Below are 12113 nucleotides of genomic sequence, written 5' to 3' on the forward strand. Positions count from 1 at the left end.
CATACTAAGTAGTTAACTAAAAGTGGACGTATGCAAAGAGATGTACGACGTAAGCGTATGGTATTCGCTAAATCCTGTCACGTAATATGCCACACACCTCTGTGCGTTAATTCGTTTTATTGCTGCTGTTTAAGGTGTTATTAGATGCCGTCATGTTTAATTTCTCTCCACCATCGTATTATATCCGTTAAATCCTATCATTTTAGGCTCCATATGTCATGATTAGACCTATAGGACCGGAGATACGCAACTAAGGCTCTTTTGACATAACATATATAGGAACAAAGATATATACCTAAGGTCCTTTTGACGTGTTGATGTATTTGATTTCTACGTCGTAGTATTCTATTGGTTAAATGGTATCATTTGAGGTACTATACGTCACGATTGGACTAATAGGATTGAAGATACACAACTAAGGCCCTTTTGCCAGGCTACTCTATTTAATTTTTATATCTCATTGTATTCTATTAGTTAAATTCTATCATTTGAGGTACGAAACATCACGATTGGACTAATAGGACCGCAGATACATAACTAAGGCCCTTTTGACAAGCTGATGTATTTATTTTTCTATCTTATTGTATTCGATTGGTTAAATCCTCTCATTTGAGGACTGTACGTCACGATTGGGCCACTAAAAACGAAGATACGTAACTAAGGCCCTTTTGACGTGATGCTGTATTTGATTTTATTGTATTCTTATGTCATTGTATTCTATTGGTTAAGTGCTATCATTTGAGGTATCGTACGTCACGATTGGACTAATAGGACCGAAGATACATAACTAAGGCCATTTTGACATGCTACTCCATTTAATTTTTATACCTCATTGTATTTTATTTGTTAAATCCTTTCATTTGAGGTACTGCACGTCATCATTGGACTAATAGAACTAAAGATACACAACTAAGGCCCTTTTGACATTGTTCTGCATTTGATTTTTCTATCCCATTGTATTCTTTATGTTAAATCATATCATTAGAGGTACTACACGTCACGATTGGACTAATAGGACCGAAGATACGTGACTACGGCCCATTTGACATGTTGCTGTATTTCATTTTTTTATTTCATCGTTTTCAATTGGTTAAATCCTGTCATTTGAGATACTGTACGTCACGATTGGACTTATAGAAACGAAGATATATAATTAAGGCCTTTTTGACATGCTGCTATATTTGATTTTTTTGTCTTATTATATTTTATTGGTTAAATCCTATCATTTGAGGCGCTGTACGTCGCGACTGGACCAATTGGAGCGAAGATACAATAGGTAGTTGCAATATATCATAACCCGTTACTTTTAACCAATCATGATGCCAGAATGATTTGTGAATGAAAAAAATATATATATATATTCTTAAATTTACTATTTCGTTGTGGGTAATATTATATCCAACAACGATGCCAAATTTCTGATGCGAAAATGATTGATAATGAAAGTGGGATATACATTTTCATGTATATAATGGCAGCGAGTAAACGGTAAAACCCTGAACTAAATATATATAATATTTTCACTGTACCATTATTTTAAACTCAAACATTTTCTGGAATAAACTTAGATAACAGTAAGGGATAAAAAGAGAAAGCGGATATTTTAATATACCAGCACGGTATCAAAACTCTAATCAATGAGATGGTTAAAATTCTTGTAACAAGTACAGGAAAAAAGTTATTAAGGTCTTGTAAAGTAGCGTCGATATACAGATGTTACTTTGCAAGACGATGCTAAATTGATGGTAAAAGCATAATGTATCGATGCGAAAATGATAGTAGGATGTATATATATATATATATATATATATATATATATATATATATATATATATATATATATATATATATATATATATATATATAATAACAAATTTATTACGGCTGTCGCCGCTTCTCCGCCCCCAATTTCCATCTTTTTCTGTCATATGCAGTTGCCTCTTCTAAGTCTCTTGCCGCCATTGCTTCATCAATATCGTTGCGCTAACTTCTCCGTGGTCGTCCTCTCTTTCTTCTTTCAGGAGGGATCCATTCCAGTACTCTCCTAGGCCATCTGTACTCTGGCATTCTTTTAACATGTCCGAACCAGATTAATTGTTTTCTTTCTATGTCATCATTGATATTTCTCTCCATTTTCATTTCGTTTCTTATTTGTTCGTTTCTAACTCTCTCCAGTTTCGATCTACCGCAGCTTCGTCTCAGATAATCCATTTCTGTCGTCATAAGTTTGTTTCTATTAGCTTTGGTGACGTCCCATACTTCCGAACCTTAAAGTGTAATACTTTGGACTATACTACCGTAAATGTGTTTTTTGGTTTCTCGTCGAATTGTTTTTTGCCAGAGAAGAGAGTTTAAGGCACGGGTCGCTGCTCTGCCCTTGTTTATTCTTTCCCTGATTTCATCTGCGCTATTTCCCTTCTTGTTAAAAATGACCCCCAAATATTTGTAGGATTGCACGCCTTTGATTTTGTCGTCTTCCAAGACTAGGTCACATATTTCATCTGTTCCCACTGAGAGATATTCACATTTTGTCATATTCATGTTTAGACCTGCCACTTCATATTCTTCTTGTAGTTTTCTTACCATATAGCTAAGATCGTAGCTGTCTTCGGCGATTACTACCTGGTCATCCGCAAAGAAAAGTGTATATAGCTTGTTTTCTTCCACCGTTATTCCCATGTTTCTACATTTTTTTACCCATTTCACTAAGGATCTGTCTAAATAGATTTTAAATAAGGTGGGTGACAGACAGCAGCCTTGTCTTAGTCCTTTTGTTGTTTGAAAAGAGGTGATTTCTTGTCCCATTTTAATTCTTGCAAAGTTTTGTTCGTAATATTTTTGAGTGGCGTTAATAAGAATTGGGTTTATTTTCAAGTTACCCATTTCTATCCATAGTTGGGAGATCGATACACTGTCATATGCTTTTTCCAAATCTATTAAAGCTATATGAGTTTCTCTATTTCTCTGCACTCGTTTTTCCATTGCAATTTTTAATGTGAAGATATTATCCATAGTGGAGCGTCCGGCCCTAAATCCCGCTTGTTCTTCGGGTTGTTTGTCTTTAATATCATTTTCTATCAGGTTTCGTAGTACTTTTGAGTATAGTCGGCCTATAGTAGCAATCACTGCGATCCCTCTATAGTTTTTAGGATCCATCTTTGTGCCTTTCTTGTGTATTGGAGAGAAATACGATTGTCTCCATTCTTCTGGAACTTCTTCTCCGTTTAAGCATCTTTAGAATAATTTTCGGATCATCTCAAACAGTTTTGATGATCCATACCTAATCAAATCTGGATGTATTCCGCCTGGGCCTGGAGATTTTTTTAATTTCATTCCTTTAACTGCTTCATTCACTTGTGCTATTGATATTTCGATTCTTCCTTCTACTTCCACTTGTTCATTTGTCTGTTTAAACCTTTCTCTTCTCTTTGTTAATAAGTTCTCAAAATGCTCTACCCATGTGTTCTCTGGTATTCTATTTATTATGACTTGGTTTTTTGTCGTTGTTCTCATCGTTTTTATAGTTCTCCAGGCTTCAGAGCTCTTTGTCCCTCCTATTTGGTTGTCTAGGTAATGGCATTTTTGTTCCCATGTACTATTTTTCTTTTTAACCACTTCTCGTTTGACTTCTTTATTCAAGTTTTTATATTGTTGTTTTATATGTTCGTCTCCCTGTTGTAATAACTGTAGATATACTTCCTTCTTTCTTTTTATCTTTTCTTCCACTTCTTTATCCCACCAATATGGTTTATCTACTCTTCGTACCTGTGGCCCTAAGGCTTCTAGCGCTGCGTCTTTCATGCAGTTTTTTATATGTTCGTATTCATCCGTCGTTGATCTGTGTGATTCCTGTAGTTTTTGTGTTAGTCTCCAGGAGTAAAGTAACTGTGTGCTCTCGTTATCTAGATTATCTAAGGTGTACGTAGTTCTCTCTATTTTTTCTCTGTGTTCTTTGTTGATGTCTGTGTGGTTCCTGTCTACGAATGGTGTATATATTTTTCCTATTACCAGGCAGTGGTCCGAGCCGCACTCTGCTCCTCTATTCACTTTTACGTCCTGTACTCTTAACTTAGTTTGTTGTCTTGTTATGAAATAATCTATTATCGATTTTAGACCTCTTGTGTGCTGATACCAGGTGTATTTATGTATGTTCTTGTGGGTGAAAAAACCATTCAAAATCTTTAACTTATATTGTTGGCATATATTTATGAGTCTTTCTCCGTTGTTGTTAACAGTTTCTTCTCCATGCATGCCTACCACTTTACTTTGAACTTGTTTTCCTACTCTGGCATTCAGGTCTCCTCCGCATATAATCTCATGGCTGTTAGGAATTTCGTTCAGGATTTTTCTAAAAATTTATTTATGATTTTTCTGCATTTATTTATGATTTTCATAAAACAACACACACACAAAGTTTATAAAACATAGTTCATAAATGAAACAGGAAAATTAATATAAGATGCCAGCCTTCTGGTACTCCCTGGCACTTCATTGGGTTTTGGCAGTTTAGCTACAATGTCGCGTTTTAGAATAGAGCTAATATCATCCTGTATCGGGTCAAAAAATCCATAATTTTGCTTTCTTCTCATAAATTTGACCACTGGTTCAGCTGGGTCGGTGATATCTTGAACACAGCCTACATAATGATATGTTGATCTTGTTGTCGCAAATTTTACAAGAATAAAATCCCCTACAGAAATGTTGGTATCGTCAAGTAAACCATCCATTTCATAATCTTCCGTCATGTCTATATCTGAATCAGATGAATTTTTCAATTCCAATGAGGCATCTGAATCACTTGATGAAGAACTAAGTTTCCTTTTTGGAGGTTTAGGTCTTACAATAGACCTCTTTTTTTACTATCACTAATACCTTGACCAAATGAAATTGAGTTGTCTCCTCGGTTTTTGTGTTCTACTTCTACACTTTTAAAATCATCGTTCACCACATTACCCTGTATTTTTCGTTTCACTACTTTCAATTTCTTTTCTTCTCTTGAGATTGAGTTGAATGAAATTAAATTGCGTCCTCGGTTTTTGTGTTCTACTTCTACACTTTTAAAATCATCTTTCACCTTATTACCTGGTATTTTTCGTTTAACTACTTTTAATTTCTTTTTTTCTCTTCTTTCTGTTTCTATTTCAATTTCATTCTTTTCAGGTGTACTGGTATAGATTTTGGATCGACCTTGTTTGCGATTTGACTTTTTTCGGTTTAGTGAAAGTGTTGGATAGGGCCTTATATCTTGCAGGCCGACAAACTGTTTTTTTGAGGCTTTGGAGGAACTTGTAACATTATGTAGTACAGTATTCACAATATCAGTAATGAGTGAAGTCACAAACTCCTTAACATTTTCGTTTGTATTGCTGGCAGGAACTAAACGAACATTGCTTATAATATTAATTTTCAGTGAACTTTCGGGAGTTGTGTTAAGCAAAGTTGAAGCTTCTGCGATTGTGTTATCTTCTATGGAATTAGAAGACTTATTTACTTCTGAAGTGGAATTTTCTTTATTCTCGTCCAAAGGATTTTGCTCTTCGTGCAAAACACCAATAAAATCAGAATCATTAAAAATTTGTGAATTAATGGGCCAGATACCACACTTACGGAAAGCATTAATTATATTGACCGGATTAAATGATAGCAATAATGGATTGGCGGTTAAATGAGCAATATCGTATATTGTGATTCCTTTGCCAGGGTGGCTCAGAATGTAGTCGTTAAAAGCCACCTTGCATCGACTTTTAAAGGGTCCATATACTCCCACGTCTAGGGGCTGCATTCTATGGGTGCAGTGTGGCGGGAATGATAACATAACTAGTCCATTTGCTATGCAATAATTTATAGCAGCCAAAGAAACATGAGTTTCATGGTTATCGACAATTAACAGTACTTTGTTATCAATGGAGCAATTCATATGTTTTTGTATGTGTTCCAGCACCTTTACAAATATGTCCGCCGTCATCCACTCACTTTTAGATGCAAACCCCACTGAACCAGGTACCGATCCAAACATAAACGCATCCTTCATATGCACCCTCGGAAATACATACACAGGAGGGACAGTTGAACCAGTCGCTGTAATAATACCGCAGAATGTTACTAAGTTTCCTCTTTCAGCAGATACGCATTGGCCAATTTGCTTTAGTCCACTCTGACAAATAAATTTTGGTGTCTGCAATACTGTTGTTATTGACGTTTCGTCCAGGTTTACTATTCGATCTGAAAAAAATTTATATTTTGCTTGAACCACAGTATAATTTTCAAAAAATACTCTTACATTTGCTGGATTAAAGGCAGATATCCTAGAAATACTAACGTTTTCGGGTTTCCTGTAAGATAAGTTAGGATGACGTTTCATAAATCCTCTCATCCATTCCTTGCCTGCTTGTGGATGTTCAGACCAGTTTGGAGGAAAGTTGGTTTTTAGGGCTACAGCATACTGATAGGTTAGTGACCTGGCGTTAGAATACGTTAAGCCGAAATGCATTGCTGACGACTTTGAAAAATACTTTTCCAATTCAGCTTCTTCTTTTGCTATGAAGACTTGTCTGGATGCATATTTTGACGTATGTGGGGAATCGCCTTCACTAAGTGATTCATTTGCTGAATCATCAATTTGTAAATGTTGTGTTTTAGACCTTAATTTTTTCACATGTCTATGAAGAGTGGTTTTAGATATGTTGAACGTTAAAGCGGCATTTCTAATTGTTGTTTTATTTTTAATTACTTCCCATACGGCTTTCTTTATATCTCCAGCATTTATATCTGCACGATTTGTTTTTCGTTTGTAATTTCTTACCATCTGTAAAAAAAAAACAAAACCTGTACCAACATTTTTACTAGAGTTTTAACTTAATAAATGGAACATATTGGTACAATGTACCACACGTGGGGCAGTTTGGTACACTGTACCAATCTGCCCCGTCTATTTGGTCCAATCTGCCCCAACCGACCCTGGCGTCGAAAAAATTACGTCGTCAGTTTACAATGTACTCTAACCTTGTAACTAAATATGGCATTTAGCCTATATCTTAGATTATTATATTAAATCACGAATAGCAACACTTTTTGTTTTGAGGGTTAAATTACCATATGATGAAATGTTAAAAAACTTACTTTTGACCCCTAAAATTTTCAACTGGCCACAAAATGTTTATATGCACTTCTACACATACAAGAGCTATGATGGCTTCTTATCGACTGACAGCGCGCCTATAACTGAAATACTGGAAATATTCGATTGTATTAAGGCGGTAAATTCGAATTGTTGCCCCACGTACCAATGTACCCCACCCTACCCTATATATATATATATATATATATATATATATATATATATATATATATATATATATATATATATATATATATATATATATATATATATATATATATATATATATATATATATATATATAGGGTAAATGCACCAGTTGTTGGCCATGTGCTAGTTATTGGCCTACTAATATGTTTTGATTAGAATTAGGAAAATATTGGTATTTTGTTAATTCTAACTACTTTTTTTAAGTTTGGCAACATGTCTCCTAGAGTATGACACATCTAGCAAGGTAACCATTAAATTTTAGTCAGTATTCGATGTTGAATGAGACACTGTTCTGTGCCGCTAGTTTGCAACCGAAATTTTGTTATTTACCTATAGAAACTTGTGTTGGTCGGTAAGTACTAGATACTGCAATTTACTTTCTACTTTATATTTTCTCTTTTTGTGAGAATATAGTGTATGTCCTGTTCCAAACTGCATAACGAATATAACGTTATTTATACAAATAACGTAAATTTTAAGGTGGCCAACTACTAATGCATGAAATTATCAATCTATCAGTTATTGGCCATCTAGGGATTACATAAAACATTAGATTTTGTAAGAATCTAGTGATTGATATATGTTAATAACTAGTGTTTTATATGTGGCCAATAACTAATTATTATAAATTGTTTTAGAAAATATGCCAAAACGATCTAAAACTGAAAACAATTATAAAAAAAAGTATTCCGAAGACGATGTTAAAAAAGCGTTAGAGTTAATTAAAAATGGTATGAGTGAGCGAGAAGCCTCAAGAATTTTTAATATTCTCAGAGCCACTATAAATTACCAGAAAAGTGAAAAATTTCATTACAAGATAACCCATGGACCAGATCCATTTCTTTCGAAGGATGAAGAGGAATAACTGAAACTCTGGATTTTTCATTGTCAAAATGGAGAGTTTCCTGTTCGTGTTGACGACATTAAATCATTTTTAGAGAGTAACCCTAGAGTTAATCCATTTGTTGAAAATAGACCAGGTAAAACATGGCTATCAGCATTTCTAAAGCACAATCCCAACATTTCGCTAAGGACTTCAGAGGGAGTGACATCAGCAAGTTCAAACATTAACCAAAGGGATATTACCAAATGGTTTGACAATATAAAATCTTATCTAAATAAAAAAGGACTTTCAGACGTTCTTCAAGACCCAACAAGAATCTTCAATGGTGACGAGACATGTTTTTATCTATGTCCCAAAAATAAAAAGGTTTTCGCTGTGAAGGGTTCCAGAAACGTCTATGAAATTGAACATAACCCAAAGGTTAACTTAACAGTTATGTTCACATTTTCTGCAACAGGCAATATTTTACCTCCTATGATAATTTATCCCCATAAAATATTGCCAAATGATATACTAAGTGCTGTGCCGAATTCGTGGGGTATTGGTTTAACTGAAAATGGTTGGATGGACAACAAAAACTTTTATGAATATATTGAAAATATATTTAACCCTTATTTAGATCGAAATAATATTTCACGTCCGGTGATACTTTTTGTTGATGGGCATAAAACCCATTTAACTGTACAGACAAGTCAACTTTGTACAGATTTAAAAATTATTTTAGTAGCTTTATATCCTAATGCCACGAGATTATTGCAACCAGCGGATGTGGCTGCATTTAAGCCTCTAAAAACTTTTTGGAACAAAGCTGTGCTTCAGTTTAGGAGAGACAACCCCCAAAAAGTGTTAACGAAAGTACAGTTTGCCCCTGTTTTAAAATCTGCTATAGATAGGTTAAATCCAGATGTTATCAGAAGTGGGTTTAGGGCATGCGGTATATTTCCTTGGAATTCTTCTGCTCTTGACTATTCAAAATGTCTTGGGAAAGAATTTGAAACTGAAGATAATCTGGATGAGCACAATGATTTACCAACACTTATTGATCCAAATACAACAATTTCTTATAAAAAATTTTGTGAAATAGTTGGCAATGACAAAATTAAAGAGCTATATCGAAATAATTGTAAAACTCAATCTGATGATTACCAAATATTGAAACAAATCTTTTCAGCATTTACAGAAAAATCATCGGTACAAATTTCTACAAACGACGAACAAGAAAATATTTTAGACGAAGAAGTAAAATTTTTAGACACAAGTGAAGTAATTTTTGATATAAATGATATTCCTGTAATAATAGATGATACTGAAATTGTAAACATTCCTGAAATCGAGAACGAAACCTTGATGGTATCTGAGAATGAAATTTTCAACATGCAAAGAATACAAGAATATACAAATCAGGCTGAATCAAGTTTGACGAAAACGGTTAAAGAAGGCCAAAAAACCAAAAAACCCGAGAAATCCCTAAACATTTCTGAAAATATATCTGTAAATGCTACAAATAAATCTATTGCGACTTACTTAATATGGCCAGATACCCCAGCACGAAAAGGAAAGAAGGAAACTCAAAAGCTTCCATTTGTGATAACTTCATCAGATAGAAGAAAAATAGAAAAAGAAAAAATGGAAAAAAAATTAGAAGAGGAGCGTAAAAAGGAACAGAGGAAACTTGAAAAAAAAGAGAAACAGAGTATTAAGGAAAATCAAAAGAAAATAAAAAGCTCGAATAATAAAAATCCCAAAAAATTAAAAAAAGGTGTAAAAGTTCACATTCCTATTGAAAAATATCAAAAAAAGATAAAAAAAGCATTAAAAGTGTTTTCTCTTCTAAACCAGAAAAGTAGAAGTAACAATATTGAGGTTTTTGAGCCACCACTACCTGAATTTGTCAAAATTCCTATACCAGAATCTCATTCTCACACAAAATCATCAAGCTCTGTAAATAACCAAGATAATATTGACATTTTCAAGCATTCACCTACACCAGAAGTGAATTTGAGATTATCTCCGCAAATATTTCTCGCCCACACTAAATCTCCAAGCCCTGAGAAAAAAATTGTATCCAAACGGAAATTATTTGATAATAATACAGATCAGTCCTCAACAAAAACTACAATTCTATCTGATAATTTATTATCAAATATTCCTTCACACTTTGAAAATCGAAACTTGGTATCAAACGTTCTTCCGCGTTTTAAAAATAAAAACTTGGTATCAAACATTCCATCACATTTTAAAAACCAAAAAGTTACTAAAGGTGCGTGTTATCTATGTCTACTAAATATTACAGAGTGTAAAGAAGGCATTAGATGCCAAATGTGTCTTAGAACATATCATGTAACTTGCATAACAAGATTCTATGGCGACACAGATCAAGTATATGTCTTGCCAAAATAAAAAATAAAAGTTTACTTTGACATGTGTTTTTTTTGTGTCCACGCTCATCACAAAATCCTTGCTTACCCAAATTCCTACCTATCTATCTATTTTAACTTACGAATTATTTGGTAAAATATCTCTTTAAAAAATGATGGCCAATCACTAACACATATGGTGTCAATAACTGGAACAGGGTGGCCAATAACTGGTTCATTTGCACGTTTACAAAACAACACATTTAAAATATTTTCACACAAGAAATATTAACGTAATAAAATTTTGCAATATGTGGAAATAATAATAAAATTCCATGGTGTTAAAAATAGTTACACTAGACCACAGTGACAAAACATTTCATAGATATATCGACGTGCTCTCCTTAAGAGGCCAATAACTGGTGCTCTTACCCTATATATCCCTCTATACCCTATATATATATATATATATATATATATATATATATATATATATATATATATATATATATATATATATATATATATATATAAATATAGTAAACTCTTAAATATTGGGGAAATCTGCAAGAATTACTCTAATGTGTATCAATTGTTTCGCCGAACGTTTTCGCCAAAGAGAATTAATTTGGCTTCTTCAGGGCTGAAAGAGAATAAATTATAATTAGCTACCATATATTATCTATTAAAACATTATTGATCTTACCGTAACTTAGAATTGTAGAGTTAGAATATTAAAAAACTTTGCTAGTAACATAGTGGTGTTTTTTGTTACTATGTGCAAAAAAAAGTTTTTTATAAGGATTGAAATGTATGGTAGCTTCGAACTTGACACGTAAAGGCTTACCCAAGGTTAATCGAAAAACCCATTGCAACTACATTTAAAAGGAGGTAATTCTTTGAATTGTCGGCAATAACTAAATTTTTGATTTTTAGATAGTTAAAAGTGAGGTTCTGTTTAAGCCAGAACGCAAGCGCTGACAACTTCAGTAGGTCGTATGAATCTTTATGTCGTTAAGGTTCATTGGTAAAAAACGAATGAATTTAAATCCCAGTAAAGGGAAATATTATTTTGATTTTCTTTATTTAATTATATTATATTGTTCATGTATTATTGAATATTATTGAGACGTATCTAAGAAAAGCAAGGGAATGTTATATATTTTTTGTTAATGAAAATTAATTATAAAGGTATGTTAGTTGTTAATGGATATATCAGTCAAGTTAGTTATCTGTGATATAGTATTGTTCTTGGTATCTGATTTAAGTAACAGGTGGTATATATCGCTTAGATTCTTGATGTCACTCTTAACATTAATGGAGAAATCGTTAAGGAAAATATAAGACATTTCAATGAACTCTCTTTTAGATTTATTGTTCTCACGGTGGAGAATTGTGGTGTTAGTATAGTCCATGAGATGACCAGTGGAATGGACATGTTTGGCTAATGCACAACGGTCAGGGTGAAGTCGAGAATCACTTTTGTGTAGTGTAATACGTGATTTCAATAATTGAGATGTTTGACCGATGTAGGAATTGTTGCAAGAGAGACATGGAATGTTGTAGACAATATTACTAAGCCTAT

Source organism: Diabrotica undecimpunctata, chromosome 7 (assembly GCF_040954645.1).
Source record: "Diabrotica undecimpunctata isolate CICGRU chromosome 7, icDiaUnde3, whole genome shotgun sequence".
Taxonomy (NCBI): domain Eukaryota; kingdom Metazoa; phylum Arthropoda; class Insecta; order Coleoptera; family Chrysomelidae; genus Diabrotica; species Diabrotica undecimpunctata.